The sequence below is a fragment of the Mus musculus genome, chromosome 13 (genome assembly GCF_000001635.26).
Source record: "Mus musculus strain C57BL/6J chromosome 13, GRCm38.p6 C57BL/6J".
Classification (NCBI taxonomy): domain Eukaryota; kingdom Metazoa; phylum Chordata; class Mammalia; order Rodentia; family Muridae; genus Mus; species Mus musculus.
Genome location: NC_000079.6, coordinates 64700684 through 64719464, shown reverse-complemented (window position 1 = coordinate 64719464; position 18781 = coordinate 64700684). Strand labels below are relative to the sequence as shown.

At 39.4% G+C, this 18781-nt stretch overlaps 1 pseudogene; it reads right to left on the bottom strand.

The window, feature by feature from the left end:
• On the bottom strand, window positions 15780–16324 carry Gm7065 (predicted gene 7065; annotated as a pseudogene).

The following is an 18781-nucleotide window of genomic DNA, read 5'->3' as shown; positions in this document are numbered from 1 at the left end:
AAATACTCTTACAGACTAGACCAAAAGTGTGTCTTTTCATTGGTATCATATCCTATCAAAATGATGATCAAGCTTACCCATCACACCCTCTGAGAATGAAAACATCTTACTGCTCTTATTTGATGGTTTACACAAATTAAGTCATAAATTTTACTGAAGTTTTCATGGTTTCTCTACCCTTTCTGAGTTTTAGTTTGCATCAATAATGATTATGGAATCTTTTGTCAATAGCCTAGAAATTTTGGGCATGTCAAGATTCTATGGGGTCTAATTTCATGGACTATGGCTTCCAGGACAGCATGTGTCAATCAGTGGTACTCACTGGGAAGCTGCCTTGAGCCTAGCTTCTGCTCCAGCTTCTGGAGAGGATGCTGGAGGTCTTAGCCTAAGGCCTAGCTCTTTTTCTAAGGGACCTCACACCCTTCAAGGAAGACATGACACCCCTCCCCCTACTTTCAAAGTTTTGCCTCCAGCTTGGATAAGATCCTGGGTCTGGCTTCCCACTGAGCTTTATGAAACAGCATTAATCCCTAATATATCTTGGGTTCTTTTAGTTAAATGAAGGTCTTGATTTCATGATGAGAGAGTTTATTTCAAGCTCTAGAATTTTCTTTTTTGTGGTAGAAAAGAAGTCTGTGATTAAATTTCACAGTACAATAATCATCGTGGGAGTTCAGAGCATGGTGGAACTAAAGAAGAAGCTGTATCAGCCACCCACAGGGGTGTGACATTTTTGTTCCATTTTACAATGCTGGGGATGAACCCAGAATCTCATGCATACTCAGCAAAAGCTGGACCACAGGGCTCACCCCTAGCCAAATAACATCTTTTATCTTTTCATTTACATGATAAGACAACAGTTACAAAACTAGGCAAGCTGCAGACAGGGTATTTATTGTTATAATGTTCAAAAAAGTATCTCTTTTCTTCCTCATGCTTCCAAAGGGCAATATATTATTAGAGGATATTTAAAGCATCATTTTTTTTCCTCTCCAAAAGTCAAATTTCTAACTTTGTTTTGTTGCTATTAGTGAGCCTATCCACAGCTCAGGTCCTACCACTATCATTTAAGTGGTAAAATCAGCCAGTTGTTTCAGCCCCACAATGGGAAGAAATTCTAAGGGTTTCTTTGCTTGCTTTACCTGGCCTAAGAAAAATGTGAATTCTCACTGTAATTTGATTATCAGTAGGAGATGAGTCGATTTGTTCCAAGTTTTTCCCACCACCACTGCTGCTGCAGTTACAGATTCAACATCAAAATGAAAACAGCATTTTCCATTGTGTGGGGCTATGGATTTGTGAAAATTACTTCTTTTGAGAAGTAGTCAGGCACAAAGCAACTCCTGCTTCTGATGATATTCACAGGAGATATGACTGTTTTCTGGACTGTTCTCATTTCTACCAGAGCACAGAACTGTTCCTATAATTGAAGACACAAGGCATTAAATTTATTCATTGGTCTTGCTTTCATAATTCCTTTGTGAAGAACCTAGGATGATGGGAACCATAACATGAAATTAGAAATTCCCATGGAGGAGGTAAACTACATACAAACATGCTAAAGGACAACTCTGATCATTTTTTCTGGGGATTTGGGACAGGGCTTAAAATCAACAGCACCAGTCATACCTAAGCACACTATGCCAAGAGTCTTTGGTTCTTTCTACTAAAATTTAAAATATTAACATACAACTGTAGCATGCCCACTTGTCATCTTATACATTACATAGAATGTCAGACCCTTCATTGCTCTTACTAGAAAGAGTTTGTCAATGGAATAAACACTCCTGAAAACATTATTCCTGGAAATGATTATTTAAATTACATATGTGCACAAATATCTACAATGTATGATGATCATCAAATCTAATTTAGGGAATTGGTGAATTTATTTGGATTACTTCCAGGAGTGTGGATGAGGAGTTACTTACAGAAACAAGAACCAATGACCAAAGCTCACTCCATCATGAGCGACAGCTCAGGAAAGCTGGAAACCTAGAGCTCTCTTCATGACTTTCCCGTACCTTGGCAACCTGGAGAGCCTTTTCTCAGCCATCCTTACTGTTGGTAAATACTTTAGGAGGGTGGGATCTTATGAATCTTGCAAGTTTCCAGGACTTCCTGAGACTTTTGAGTTGTTTGGGTTTTTTGAGTCTTAATGAACTTCCCTTTAGAACTTCCTAAGTCTTAAGAAACTTGTATCTAGAAGGGAACATTTCAATTTTGAGAAAATTGCTACACAGCATAAACTATCCACCTGATAGAGTACAGAACAAAAGGGTTAATATATGAATATAAGTCTGAAAATATAACATCATGTCCATAATGCCAGCTTTCAGGAGGATACTGCATTTTGTAAATCTTTTATTTTATTAAAGACATATTTATTTTTAATATGCATCTGCATATGGTCATGCACATGTGAGTGCAGATGCCCATGAAGGCAGTAGATAGCTGGAGCTGGAGTTACAGATAATTGTGAGCTTCCCCATGTGGGTGCAGGGAACCAAGCTTAAGTCTGCAGAAAGAGACGTTAGTAGTCAGAACCATTTCCTCAGCCCCCTTTGAAAATATTTTACATTCCACTTTTCTCACAGCAAAAAGTGTAATCAACAGTACTAAGAAATCGCTCTACTTTAATTCCACACATTTAGTTTTTACATTTCCAGTTACTGAAAACCTAGAGGAATCTGCTATTTCTGTGGGCCAGCAAACATTTATTAGTATTGTGAATATGGTTAAGAAAAGTTGTTGGACTGAGACCATTTTCTAAGTGCCATCACTTAAGGCTAGATCATAGTAATTAGAATCTGTAGAGTATAAATTTAGGTCAGACCAAATAGTTCTTACTGAGGAACCAGCAGGAGTCTGGTGAATCCATAAATTTCTCTATAAAGTGGATTTCAGATGTGTACATATGTCACTCATGGAACATTACAACCACCCACTAAATACATTCATGTGTAACTCCTGTAAGGCATTTTGACTATTATTTAAATAAACATACTACAACAACAACAATAATAACAATAATAATAAATAGTAGCTGTAGAGGTCTACTCCACATCAGATTCCTATAACTGAGTTCCATACAAGATTTCATTGTAATCGGCAATGGGAAGTTCATGGAACTGAGTCTTAGAAAGTTTAGCCAGCTCAACAACAGGTAATGAGACACCAAGACCAGAAGCCATCCTTTCAATTATGTGTAGACCCACCATAGGGAACAGACAAGACATCTTATGCCAGGGTCTAGCTGGACAAATGTAGCACTGAGCCCTCAACAAAGAAGCGTCTCTTGTGACAGATAGATACTGTTGCAGAAAACCACACTGAAAGTGCAGAGACCAAGTAATTCCATGGTAGGCCACCCCAACTCATATCACTGTAACACAACCCCTACACCTAAGGCTTCAGGAAGACCAGGTAAAAAGATTGTAAAAGTCAGAGGAACAAGAAGTCTGATACAAGATTGTATCTCTATAAACATCAGGGAAGCTGCATCCAGGAAGCCTCAGCAGCACGGCTGTCTGAGCAAGATCTGAACAGGATGTTGTCGATAGAAATACTAACGTGGAAGGGGAAATCTCACAATGCAGAAATAGTCTTTCTCAGGCAAGAGCCCTCTAAATGGCTGTCCAATACCAAGCAGTCAACCCTGAAAATATATGCATACAAGTAGTATTAAACAAACTGAACAGGTTGGATATTTAGGTGTGTGTGTGTGTGCATGTGTGTGTGTGTAAAACAACTGAAAAATACAAAATTAATTAAAATGAATAAAAACCAGTCAAACCAACATCCTCACCAACACATGAAAGATGATCCTGAATACAACTGTTAAACAGAATCTCAGTAAGTACTTCCAAGGCATTTCATTTCCTTAAAGGAAAACTTAAAATATTCTTTTGTGTCTGATGATATATTTACTGAAACCATTAGGGTAAAAGAGAGAAAAAAAATCCACAAACACATTTGATGACATTTCAGGACATTTGGGTCATTGTCAGTATGAGTTTTAAATTTTAAATTCAAAATAAATGTTTAGTTGTTCATCGCCTGAAATCAAAAGGTTCAATCTGATATTTTCTTCGCACTGCAGGTCTGTGATAGTTGATTTTGCATTGATTGCACTAGATGGCTGCTTTTTTTACATGAGTTTAAACTATCTATTGAAAAAAATTCACTTTAGATGAAATTATACTTTCCAACATATTATAAAAGAGATGAATCCTGAAATTTTTACATATTACAGTTATCTTTTTAATTAGCTTAAATGACTCAGTATATCCACAAAGTTGTGTAACCATAGGTCCAGTCAACTGTAGGATTATTTTTATTCCCTCATAATAATATAACTATCACCTTCCATTTCCTCACATTGTCTCCAGTCCTATACAACCAAAATATGCTCCCTATCTCTATGGAGCTCCTATTGAGAACATTCTAGACAGATGGAATCACAGAGTTTAAAAAAATAATAGTTTTAACATAAAATTCAAGAAGAATGAAGACCAAAGTGTGGATACTTCCATCCTTAGAAGAGGGAACAAAATACCCATGGAAGGAGTTACAGAGACAAAGTGTGGAGCAGAGAATAAAGAAATGACCATTCAGAGACTGCCCCACCTGCAGATCCATCCCATATACAACCACCAAACCCAGACACTATTGTGAATGCCAACAAAAGCTTGCTGACAGGAGCCTGTCTCCTGAGAGGCTCTGCCAATGCCTGACAAATACAGAAGTGGATGCTCACAGTCATCCATTGGACTGAGCACAGGGTCCCCAATGAAGGAGCTAGAGAAAGGACCCAAGGAGTTGACGGGGTTTGCAGCACCACAGGAGGAACTTCAATATGAACTAACCAGTACCCCCAGAGCTGCCTGGGACTAAACCACCAACCAAAGAAAACACACGGAGTGGCTCATGGCTCTAGCTGCATATGTAGCAGAGGATGGCCAACTTGGTCATCAATGGGAGGAGAGGCCCTTGGTCTGTGAAGGTTCTATGCCCCAGTGTAGGGGAATGCCAAGGCCAGAAAGCAGGAGTGGGTGGGTTGGTGAGCAGGGGGAGCGGGAGGGAATAGGGGATTTTTGGAGGGGAAACTAGGAAAGGAGATAACATTTGAACTATAAATAAAGAAAATGTCTAATAAAAATAATAATAGTTTAATATGCTATAAGCTTTAAATTAGTATTTATCATAAAGATTTAACATGGTAAAGAGAAAAGAAGAGTTTTGACCTGGGGCACAAGCCCCTTCCGCTCCACTTGAGCCCCGGGCTACCTTGCCAGCGGAGTTGCCTGACACCCGCAAGGGCCCACACAGGATTCCCCACGGGATCCTAAGACCTCTGGTGAGTGGAACACAACTTCTGCCAGGAGTCCGGTTCGAACACCAGATATCTGGGTACCTTCCCTGCAAGAAGAGAGCTTTTCTGCAGAGAATACTCTACCCACTGAAACCAAGCAGAGTGCTACGGAGAGTGCTACCCTCACAGGTCTGCTTATAGAGGCTAACAGAGTCACCTGAAGAACAAGCTCTTAACAGAGACAACTATAACAGCTAGCTTCAGAGATTACCAGATGGCGAAAGGCAAACGTAAAAATCCTATTAACAGAAATCAAGACCACTCACCATCACCAGAATGCAGCACTCCCACCCCACCTAGTCCTGGGCACCCCAACACAACCGAAAATCTACACCCAGATTTAAAAACATTTCTCATGATGATGATAGAGGACATCAAGAAGGACTTTCATAAGTCACTTAAAGAATTACAGGAGAGCACTGCTAAAGAGTTACAGGCCCTTAAAGAAAAGCAGGAAAACACAGCCAAACAGGTAGAAGTCCTTAAAGAAAAACAGGAAAACACATCCAAACAGGTAATGGAACAAAACCATACTAGAACTAAAAAGGGAAGTAGACACAGTAAAGAAAACCCAAAGCGAGGCAACGCTGGAGATAGAAACCCTAGGAAAGAGATCTGGAACCATAGATGCGAGCATCAGCAACAGAATACAAGAGATGGAAGAGAGAATCTCAGGTGCAGAAGAATCCATAAAGAACATCGGCACAACAATCAAAGAAAATACAAAATGCAAAAGGATCCTAACTCAAAACATTCAAGAAATCCAGGACACAATGAGAAGACCAAACCTACGGATAATAGGAATTGATGAGAATGAAGATTTTCAACTTAAAGGGCCAGCTAATGTCTTCAACAAAATAATAGAAGAAAACTTCCCAAACATAAAGAAAGAGATGCCCATGATCATACAAGAAGACTACAGAACTCCAAATAGACTGGACCAGAAAAGAAATTCCTCCCGACACATAATAATCAGAACAACAAATGCACTAAATAAAGATAGAATATTAAAAGCAGTAAGGGAGAAAGGTCAAGTAACATATAAAGGAAGGCCTATCAGAATTACACCAGACTTTTCACCAGAGACTACGAAAGCCAGAAGAGCCTGGACAGATGTTATACGGACACTAAGAGAACACAAATGCCAGCCCAGGGTAATATACCCGGCCAAACTCTCAATTACCATAGATGGAGAAACCAAAGTATTCCACGACAAATCCAAAGTCACACAATATCTTTCCACGAATCCCGCCCTTCAAAGGATAATAACAGAAAAGAAGCAATACAAGGACAGAAATCACGCCCTAGAACAAGCAAGAAAGTAATCACTCAACAAACCAAAAAGAAGACAGCCACAAGAACAGAATGCCAACTCTAACAACAAAAATAAAAGGAAGCAACAATTACTTTTCCTTAATATCTCTTAATATCAATGGACTCAATTCCCCAATAAAAAGACATAGACTAACAGACTGGCTACACAAACAGGACCCAACATTCTGCTGCTTACAGGAAACCCATCTCAGGGAAAAGACAGACACTGTCTCAGAATGAAAGGCTGGAAAACAATTTTCCAAGCAAACAGTCTGAAGAAACAAGCTGGAGTAGCCATTCTAATATCGGATAAAATGACTTCCAACCCAAAGTTATCAAAAAAGACAAGGAGGGACACTTCATACTCATCAAAGGTAAAATCCTCCAAGAGGAACTCTCAATTCTGAATATCTATGCTCCAAATGCAAGGGCAGCCACATTCATTAAAGACACTTTAGTAAAGCTCAAAGCACACATTGCACCTAACACAATAATAGTGGGAGACTTCAACACACCACTTTCATCAATGGACAGATCGTGGAAACAGAAACTAAACAGGGACACAGTGAAACTAACAGAAGTTATGAAACAAATGGACCTGACAGATATCTATAGAACATTTTATCCTAAAACAAAAGGATATACCTTCTTCTCAGCACCTCACGGGACCTTCTCCAAAATTGACCATATAATTGGTCACAAAACAGGCCTCAACAGATACAAAAATATTGAAATTGTCCCATGTATCCTATCAGACCACCATGGCCTAAGACTGATCTTCAATAACAACATAAATAATGGAAAGCCAACATTCACATGGAAACTGAACAACACTCTTCTCAATGATACCTTGGTCAAGGAAGGAATAAAGAAAGAAATTAAAGACTTTTTAGAGTTTAATGAAAATGAAGCCAAAACGTACCCAAACCTATGGGACACAATGAAAGCATTTCTAAGAGGGAAACTCATAGCTCTGAGTGCCTCCAAGAAGAAACGGGAGAGAACACATACTAGCAGCTTGACAACACATTTAAAAGCTCTAGAAAAAAAGGAAGCAAATTCACCCAAGAGGAGAAATAATCAAACTCAGGGGTGAAATCAACCAAGTGGAAACAAGAAGAACTATTGAAAGAATTAACCAAACGAGGAGTTGGTTCTTTGAGAAAATCAACAAGATAGATAAACCCTTAGCTAGACTCACTAAAGGGCACAGGGACAAAATCCTAATTAACAAAATCAGAAATGAAAAGGGAGACATAACAACAGATCCTGAAGAAATCCAAAACACCATCAGATCCTTCTACAAAAGGTTATACTCAACAAAACTGGAAAACCTGGACGAAATGGACAAATTTCTGGACAGATACCAGGTACCAAAGTTGAGTCAGGATCAAGTTGACCATCTAAACAGTCCCATATCACCTAAAGAAATAGAAGCAGTTATTAATAGTCTCCCAGCCAAAAAAAGCCCAGGACCAGACGGGTTTAGTGCAGAGTTCTATCAGACCTTCAAAGAAGATCCAATTCCAGTTCTGCACAAACTATTTCACAAAATAGAAGTAGGAGGTACTCTACCCAACTCATTTTATGAAGCCACTATTACTCTGATACCTAAACCACAGAAAGACACAACAAAGATAGAGAACTTCAGACCAATTTCTCTTATGAATATCGATGCAAAAATCCTCAATAAAATTCTTGCTAACTGAATCCAAGAACACATTAAAGCAATCATCCATCCTGACCAAGTAGGTTTTATTCCAGGAATGCAGGGATGGTTTAATATATGAAAATCCATCAATGTAATCCATTATATAAACAAACTCAAAGACAAAAACCACATGATCATCTCGTTAGATGCAGAAAAAGCATTTGACAAGATTCAACACCCATTCATGATAAAAGTTTTGGAAAAATCAGGAATTCAAGGCCCATACCTAAACATGATAAAAGCAATCTACAGCAAACCAGTAGCCAACATCAAAGTAAATGGTGAGAAGCTGGAAGCAATCCCACTAAAATCAGGGACTAGACAAGGCTGCCCACTTTCTCCCTACCTTTTCAACATAGTACTTGAAGTATTAGCCAGAGCAATTCGACAACAAAAGGAGATCAAGGGGATACAAATTGGAAAAGAGGAAGTCAAAATATCACTTTTTGCAGATGATATGATAGTATATATAAGTGACCCTAAAAATTCTACCAGAGAACTCCTAAACCTGATAAACAGCTTCGGTGAAGTAGCTGCATATAAAATAAACTCAAACAAGTCAATGGACTTTCTCTATACAAAGAATAAACAGGCTGAGAAAGAAATTAGGGAAACAACACCCTTTTCAATAGTCACAAATAATATAAAATATCTTGGCGTGACTCTAACTAAGGAGGTGAAAGATCTGTATGATAAAAACTTCAAATCTCTGAAGAAAGAAATTAAAGAAGATCTCAGAAGATGGAAAGATCTCCCATGCTCATGGATTGGCAGGATAAACATTGTAAAAATGGCTATCTTGTCAAAAGCAATCTACAGATTCAATGCAATCCCCATCAAAATTCCAACTCAATTCTTCAACGAATTAGAAGGAGCAATTTGCAAATTCATCTGGAATAACAAAAAACCTAGGATTGCAAAAAGTCTTCTCAAGGATAAAAGAACCTCTGGTGGAATCACCATGCCTGACCTAAAGCTTTACTACAGAGCAATTGTGATAAAAACTGCATGGTACTGGTATAGAGACAGACAAGTAGACCAATGGAATAGAATTGAAGACCCAGAAATGAACCCACACACCTATGGTCACTTGATCTTCGACAAGGGAGCTAAAACCATCCAGTGGAAGAAAGACAGCATTTTCAACAAATGGTGCTGGCACAACTGGTTGTTATTGTGTAGAAGAATGCGAATCGATCCATACTTATCTCCTTGTACTAAGGTCAAATCTAAGTGGATCAAGGAACTTCACATAAAACCAGAGACACTGAAACTTATAGAGGAGAAAGTGGGGAAAAGCCTTGAAGATATTGGCACAGGGGAAAAATTCCTGAACAGAACAGCAATGGCTTGTGCTGTAAGATCGAGAATTGACAAATGGGACCTAATGAAACTCCAAAGTTTCTGCAAGGCAAAAGACACCGTCAATTAGACAAAAAGACCACCAACAGATTGGGAAAGGATCTTTACCTATCCTAAATCAGATAGGGGACTAATATCCAATATATATAAAGAACTCAAGAAGGTGGACTCCAGAAAATCAAATAACCCCATTAAAAAATGGGGCTCAGAGCTGAACAAAGAATTCTCACCTGAGGAATACCGAATGGCTGAGAAGCACCTGAAAAAATGTTCAACATCCTTAATCATCAGGGAAATGCAAATCAAAACAACCCTGAGATTCCACCTCACACCAGTCAGAATGGCTAAGATCAAAAATTCAGGTGACAGCAGATGCTGGCGTGGATGTGGAGAAAGAGGAACACTCCTCCATTGTTGGTGGGATTGCAGGCTTGTACAACCACTCTGGAAATCAGTCTGGCGGTTCCTCAGAAAATTGGACATAGTACTACCGGAGGATCCAGCAATACCTCTCCTGGGCATATATCCAGAAGATGCCCCAACTGGTAAGAAGGACACATGCTCCACTATGTTCATAGCAGCCTTATTTATAATAGCCAGAAGCTGGAAAGAACCCAGATGCCCCTCAACAGAGGAATGGATACAGAAAATGTGGTACATCTACACAATGGAGTACTACTCAGCTATTAAAAAGAATGAATTTATGAAATTCCTAGCCAAATGGATGGACCTGGAAGGCATCATCCTGAGTGAGGTAACACATTCACAAAGGAACTCACACAATATGTACTCACTGATAAGTGGATATTATCCCCAAACCTAGGATTCCCAAGATATAAGATACAATTTGCTAAACACATGAAACTCAAGAAGAATGAAGACTGAAGTGTGGACACTATGCCCCTCCTTAGAATTGGGAACAAAACTCCCATGGAAGGAGTTACAGAGACAAAGTTTGGAGCTGAGATGAAAGGATGGACCATGTAGAGACTGCCATATCCAGGGATCCACCCCATAATCAGCATCCAAACGCTGACACCATTGCATACATTAGCAAGATTTTATCGAAAGGACCCAGATGTAGCTGTCTCTTGTGAGACTATGCCGGGGCCTAGCAAACACAGAAGTGGATGCTCACAGTCAGCTAATGGGTGGATCACAGGGCTCCCAATGGAGGAGCTAGAGAAAGAACCCAAGGAGCTAAAGGGATCTGCAACCCTATAGGTGGAACAACATTATGAACTAACCAGTACCCCAGAGCTCTTGACTCTAACTGCATATGTATCAAAAGATGGCCTAGTCGGCCATCACTGGAAAGAGAGGCCCATTGGACACGCAAACTTTATATGTCCCAGTACAGGGGAATGCCAGGGCCAAAAAGGGGGAGTGGGTGGGTAGGGGAGTGGGGGTGGGTGGGTATGGGGGACTTTTGGTATAGCATTGGAAATGTAAATGAGCTAAATACCTAATAAAAAATGGGGAAAAAAAAGAAAAGAAGAGTTTTAAAAAATAATCCATTTTAATTCTAGCCTAGAATTTACTACATTTCTGATGGAAAGATAGCTCAGTGGTTAAGACATTTGGCTGTTCTTGCAGCCCAGGTTTGTTTCCCAGCATGCACATGGCGGCTTACAACTGTTTGTAACTCAAGTTCCAGGGATCCTAAGCCCCTTTCTGAACACCCTATGTACCACAAGATATACATACAGGCAAGCATCCGTGCACATAAAAGTAAATAAATTAAAAGCAATACATTCTGTCCTAGCTTCTTTGTAGCATGACTTTAAAGTTTTCCTATGAAGATTAAATATTCTTTTAGTGTCTGTCACCAGGTTAATGTGCAAAAGCTGTTTGCTACTGTCCCTACTTATCATTGAGATTCTGAGGGTAATAGAGATGATAAAAATTGTTTAAGTATCTCAAGAAAGATAGCATTGAGTTACAAATGTGGGCTTATACCAGCTATATATAAATGAGATAACCTCTCCCCACAAGATGAACATTATTGTAACATTAGACATGAAAAACAACAATGGCAAACACTGAATACATGATATTCCCCTAAAGTGTGCCCTGGGAATAGTTCCAAGAGAGGGATAGACTTTGGCTAAAAGATACCCCAAGATATAAGATACAATTTGCTAAACACATTAAACTCAAGAGAACGAAGACCAAAGTGTGGACACTTTACCCCTTCTTAGAATAGGAAACAAAACACCCATGGAAGGAGTTACAGAGACAAAAATTGGAAGTGTGACGAAAGGATGGACCATCTAGTGATTGCCATATCCAGAGATCCATCCCATGATCAGCTTCCAAACGCTGACACCATTGCATACACTAGCAAGATTTTGCTGAAAGGACCCAGATATAGCTGTCTTTTGTGAGACTATGCCAGGGCCTAGCAAACACAGAAGTGGATGCTCACAGTCAGCTATTGAATGGACCACAGGGCCCCCAATGGAGGAACTAGAGAAAGCGCCCAAGGAACTAAAGGGAACTGCAACCCTATAGGTGGAACAACAATATGAACTAAGCAGTACCCCGGAGCTCTTGTCTCTAGCTGCATATATATCAAAAGATGGCCTAGTCGGCCATCACTGCAAAGAGAGGCCCATTGGACTTGCAAACTTTATATGCCCCAGTACAGGGGAATGCCAGGGCCAAAAAAGGGGGAGTGGGTTGGTAGGGGAGTGGGGGGAGGGTTATGGGGGACTTTTGGTATAGCATTGGAAATGTAAATGAGCTAAATACCTAATAAAAACTGGAAAAAAAAAAGAATCCACATTCATTTAGGCAACTAAATGAAATACAAAAAAAATATACATTAAGGGGTAATATAACACCTTGAAAATGTTTATGCAGTTGCCCAAGCCAGCCAAAAGCATTACAACACAGAAAAACAGGTAAAACTTCTATTTTGACCTTATTTCTTGACAGAAGAACTTTATGAGATTATTTTGAAACATAAAGTTACATAATGTGTCAAAATTAATGTTTAGTGGTATGGTTAAAATCTGCTATTCTTACTAAACCCTTAATCATCAGTAATTTATAAAAATTTATATGAGGTTAAAGAACCAGTGTTTTTATAATGAACCAATATGGTTAATTTCTAAAATAGATTAATTCTGTTACTCATGGTTACTGGTGGACAGTATTTCATGGGTCCTAAAAATCTTGTTTAAAATATTTCTTTTTATTGTAAGGACAGAACACAATGCCAGATGGTGAATATTGTCTCCACAGGTAATTATGCAACTAAATGTAACATTGAAAAATCTCACCAGAGGGTTAGGTGTGTTTTACTTACTGCGAAGCCTTAAATCTGGCTTAAGCCAAAATGAGACTTGCTATCCACATTACTCCAGTCAAGTAAGGTGGTGACCTGCCATTTGAAAGATAAGACATTATATTTTAGTGGAACTAGGGTGGTGGCTAAGTCAGAAAAGTCAGGCCCAGTGATACAGACATACAGAGAGAGAGAGAGAGAGAGAGAGAGAGAGAGAGAGAGAGAGAGAGAGAGAGAAGAGAGGGGGGAGAGAGAGAAAGAAAGGGGAAGGGGAGGGAAAGGGAGGGGCGAGAGAAAAAAAGGAGAGCAATAAAAGAAAACTACCTTTGGAATCACACACACAGACACATACAAATACAAGTACACACATGAACACATACATAGCACACACACATACACACACTTTAAAAGCTTGTCAAATCCATCACTGTCAGAATTTTGTTTTTAATATAAATAAATAAATAAGGCAAATAAAATAGTCAATTTTGCAGTTTCACAGTCCCAGGCTGTTCCCTTTACTAGAGAGTAACAACTAAGTGTCCACCTGAATCACAGAGTCTTCTAGCAAGGCTGGAAGAGATACAGTGTCTGAAAAAGGAAGCCTAACTCAAGAGAAAGGAATAGATTTTAAGTAGGCAAGCCCTGGGACTCCGACTCAGCACATAAGAATTGCTTATATAAGGAGGATTAAATGTGGAAATAAAATAATATGCTCTGCTCTTTGTTTTTTTATAAACTCCTCTATTTACCCAATATTTCTTAATTACAAAATAGAAAAAAAAAAACAAACCTGGGAATGACTGTGCAGATTTTTACTTCTATAAATAAGATTTCTGAACTCTTGGCAGGATAGTGGACTTGAAGGAAGACTTTCACTGAGAAGGAAGGGAGTACTAAGTTCCCAATGTTTTTCTTTTCATACTGACATCCATGTCAAGGTGGCTGAGATCAGAGAGTGTTGCTGTAAACTACGACGTATAACAGAGGAGGCAGATGGAGATAGAGGCGTTCTTCCCACAGCCATGGAAGGAAAGAGTCAGAGGTTATTTGGCTGGGCTTGGCACCTCCCTAGACCTTGAAAAAGAGCCAGCGACTCTATGCTATAGACTACATGATCAGCTCACTTTCTTTTTTTCATAAAATTCAGAATCCCAACCCATGGAATGGAGTCAACAGCAGGCAATTCTTTCCATCCCAATAACCTAGTGGAGATAATTCCCCACAAGCATGCCCAGAGACCCCTTTACCAGGTGATTCTAGATGTCATCAAGTTGACAAATAAAACCACCGACTCTGAGTGATTCCTTTCCTCTTCTCAACTAGTCTCTTTTACTTTCATATCTTTTCTTTTCATACAACATGTTTATTTAATTAGGGTTACTTATACTAGTTTGAGTAAGAGTTGGCAAAGGGTATCTTACCTGTGACTGTACAACTGAAAAAAATGATCTCTTTTCCCATTAACCATTAATCTTCCCTGTTATAAATCTGCATGAAGAGAGACATAAAGCGAATTAAACCCAGCATTTGGACTTGGGGAGAAGAATATTTCTAATAGTTTCCTCCTGGGCTTTATTTATGTTGAGAAAAATTAAAAGTTCATGATGGAGAAAGATAATGTTTGCCACAGGCAGTATGTTTTGCAATTAATTACTTTACATCTTGTTTGTTTATTTGTTTTTAAGTAAAAGAACATTTACAGCCAGTATAAGCTTAACAAGAATTATAAATACTTGTGGTTTCACTAAAAGGGTAAAGATCACAATTCAGTTTCATTATGTATTTCCATGGAACAGAGATTATTGGGTTTTGGTTTTGGTTTTGAAGTCATAACCATTAAAAACCAGACAACTTTAGTTTTAAAGAGACAAGCTGTTGTGTAACATAATTTTACTGGGAAGACATGAGAGAGAGAGAGAGAGAGAGAGAGGGAGAGAGAGAGAGAGAGAGAGAGAGAGAGAACCCCCCAGCTCAGGTGGTAACTCAGAAAGCTATAACCTTAGAGCTCTCTCTCCACACCTTGCAGGCAGCTCCATGGGTGTAAGAGTTTCTTTTCAGCTCATCTGCTCAGCCTCCTCTACTCCACAGTTGTTCACAGCTTCTATAAAGCTGGAGAATCCTGCAGGTTTCTGCTTTCCCCAACATGGGAGGCTTATTTCACTTCTGAGCTTCCCCAGACCTGGAGATAATGTTTCAATTCAGACGAGGCTGTTGTACAAAACAAGTTAATTAAATATGATTACCATATTTTTCAGGAAACTAGTAAGACCTCACACCAGAAGTCCAGAGGAAAAATATGCCCATTTGAGGCATGAAAACAAAGCCCCAGGAGTTGGGGAGAAAAATTAGGCTCAGCTACAGCAATGTGAAGACTGGAGTTTGGATCTCCAGCACCCTCATATAAACCAGGTGTTCCTGGAAGCCTACCTGTCATACCAGTGCTTGGGAGATAGATAAAGGGAATTTTAGGATAAACAGGCTAAATAGTCTGCACAAATTGGCACACTCTGGGTTCAAAAGACAAACCCTGTCTCAGTAAATAACTTAGAGAGAAATCAAGGAAGGCTGCAGCTACAAACCTCTGGCTCCCAAGTGGGTGTGTACCCTACCTGTCTGTACACATTGTCCTACATACATGAAGACATGCTACATATGTGCCATATACATACAAACACCAAAAACAGTATCTCAGACTCTACCTCTCAATATAAGATGTTTAACTTTTTTTTATGGTGAAAAAAAAAGTGTATATTTAGAATTAGCCATCTGGACTCAGTTTAGATGATCCCAATCTTTTTGGCAACATCCAGGGCATCATAATCAGGAGCCAAGCGAACTTATGCCTTCTTCTTCTCTCCGTCGGGCCTTATCAGGGTATTGACTTTGGCCACATCAATGTCATAGAGTTCCTTGACAGCCTGCTTGATCTGATGCTTGTTGACCTTAACATCCACAATGAACACAAGAGTGTTGTTGTCCTCTATTTTCGTCATGGCTGACTCAGTGGTCAGTGGGAATTTGATGATAGCATAGTGGTCAAGCTTGTTTCTCCTGGGAGCACTCTTCTGAGGATATTTTGGCTGCCTCCGGAGCCGCAGGGTCTTGGGCCACCGGAAGGTGGGTGACGTTCCGTTCGGATCTTCCTCTTTTTGTGGCTGTGGACGCCTTTCAGCACCGCCTTCTTAACTTTCAAGGCCTTCGCTTTGGCTTCGGCTTTGGGAGGGGCAGGAGCTTCCTTCTTCGCTTTCAGCGCCATCTTGGCGAAAAGCATTTAACTTTTTAAAACACTGTAATCCACAGAAAAATGTAAGAAATGATACATTCCCAAGTGAGTAATAAACTAGGTTTATCTCTGACACGTACTTTAGAATTTTCTAAAGGAATTAAATATAACTATAATTAATATGATTCAGACCTTAATGGAAAATCTAACACGATCTAATACAAAATAGGGTGAGTACTTTCAGCAGAGATTTAAAAGCAATACTATGAATAAAATAGAAAAGCAAGAAATAAAATACACAGTAACTGTGACAAAGAATGGCTTTGACAGGCTTATCAAAAGGCCTTATGTAGCTATGGAAAAAAAAATAAGAGCCTAAGGAGAAATCAATACAATTTACCTAAATGTAAATACAGATTTTTTTTAAATGAAAAACATAAGACAGAGCACACAAGAATTATAGAACATGTATTTCATTTTATCAAATAATCTGATGTTTATGTAATTGGAATCTGCATGAGATGGAAAGCAGAAGAAATATTTTAAGAAGAAATAGTCCAGAAATAAGATTACCAACAGACTGCAAACCTCAGATAAAGCCACTTAGAGCACATCCAACAGACAGTAAGCAAGCACCCCAACCTATTGTTATGATCTTGAACGCCGGGGGTGGGGGGAGAGAGGGGTAGAGAGAGAAAGAGAGAGAGAGAAAGAGAGAGGGGGAGAGAGAGAGAGGGAGAGGGAGAGAGAGAGAGATCGATCAGGGAGGCTTTTCTTTATATATGGGTGATGACGTAACTCAGATAAAGGTGGGAGGTGAGTCAAGTGGATTCTGGGAATATGGTGGCTGTTGCCTTGGCAACAGGTCTGCAGGTCCCACCTATGTGATGTCACAGGTTTTGGAGGTCCTGATATCAACACCTATTATACCAGTCCAAACTACTAAGACTCATACTTCATATTTATATGTTATGCAATGTTTTAAGTGATATTTTCTCCTTATTTGTGTGTGTGTGTGTGTGTGTGTGTGTGTGTGTGTGTGAATGCATACATGTGTGTCTCTGTCTGCATCTGACTGTGTCTGTGATTGCACGTGTGCCAGTGTGCCAGTGTGTGAACGTGCCCTTGGAGGATGGTGGAGGATCCACTAGAGTTACAGAGGACTATGAGCCACTCTATGTGGGTGCTGAGAACTGAGCTCTGGTCCTCTAGAAAATCTGGAAACACCTTTAACAGCTGAGCATCTCTCCAGCCCCCATATATTATACTTTTTTTTTCATTCTGGGTACATGCATGATGTGTGTGTACACACGTACTCTGGTGCACGCATAGACAGATGACAACTTGCAGGAGTCAGTTCTTTCCTTCTAGCATGTGGGTCTAGGGGATTAAACTCAGGTTGTCAGCCTTCATAACAAGTGTCTTTACCGGATGAGCTGTCTTATCATCTCATGTTACACATTTTTGAAGGTAATTTTTTAAAAAATGATTCTTTTAGCAAACCACAAAATCAATGACTTCCTGTTGGTAAGGATAGAAACCCAACTGAAATGTGAAAGAAACTTGACTGGCTTATCTCATAGACCAAAGATTAAAAATTGCTTATTCATAATATGCTCAAAATGAGGAATCAAATAGTGCCATCAGAATTCACTTACCTCTAAATGCACCTTCCTCTCCATTGGCTAATGGAGTGCTATGCTGAAATATTCAGCAAAGTGTCACAACTCTAAAACACAACACAAACTAGAAAAATAAGTTGACTTAGATTATGCCAATGATCCTCTTCTTTGATCATTGGAGCCTTGGGATGCCCTGAAAGTAACTGTTCTTTATTAGCAGTGTTCCCTGTAATCACACAGGAGATCCATTCCTAGCACACAGAATCCCAGGCTAAATCGATATCAGGATGGCAGGACTCAATGGTGCACATTTTTGGGGATCAAGGAGATGGCTCTTCAACTAAAAGCTTCTACTGGGCAAAAAATGATGACCAGAGTTCAATCCCTGGAACCCATAAAAAGAAACCCAGATGTGATGGTACACATCTGCAATTCCAGCACCCCTAAAGTGCAATGGGAGACCGAGACAGGAGAGTCATCTAGATACTTGCATGTACAGGTAGCATAGAGGCAGAAATAACAAAAGAGATCTGCCTCATAAACAAGGTAGAAAGGGAGAACAGGTTCCCAAAGGTTGCCCTCCGGCCGCTCTACCTGTGCTATGGTGCTAGAATTCTTCCCTTGCCCCAAATCCTGTATACCCTTGACTGATCAGTAGAAGGCAAGGGGTACATCTTTTTAATAGTGCATAACATTTGCTTAATTATAGCCTATAATGTAAATAATGTCTAGACATTAACAGGTATTTACTACATGATTAAACAAGTACTCTTCCTTTAAGGTAAACAGAACTAATGAACTCTGTACCTTTCCAGATAGAACTCCTGTCAAAAACAGTAAGACAGTTGAGTCTAGAAACTGCATTCTCCACTGAGATAGAATT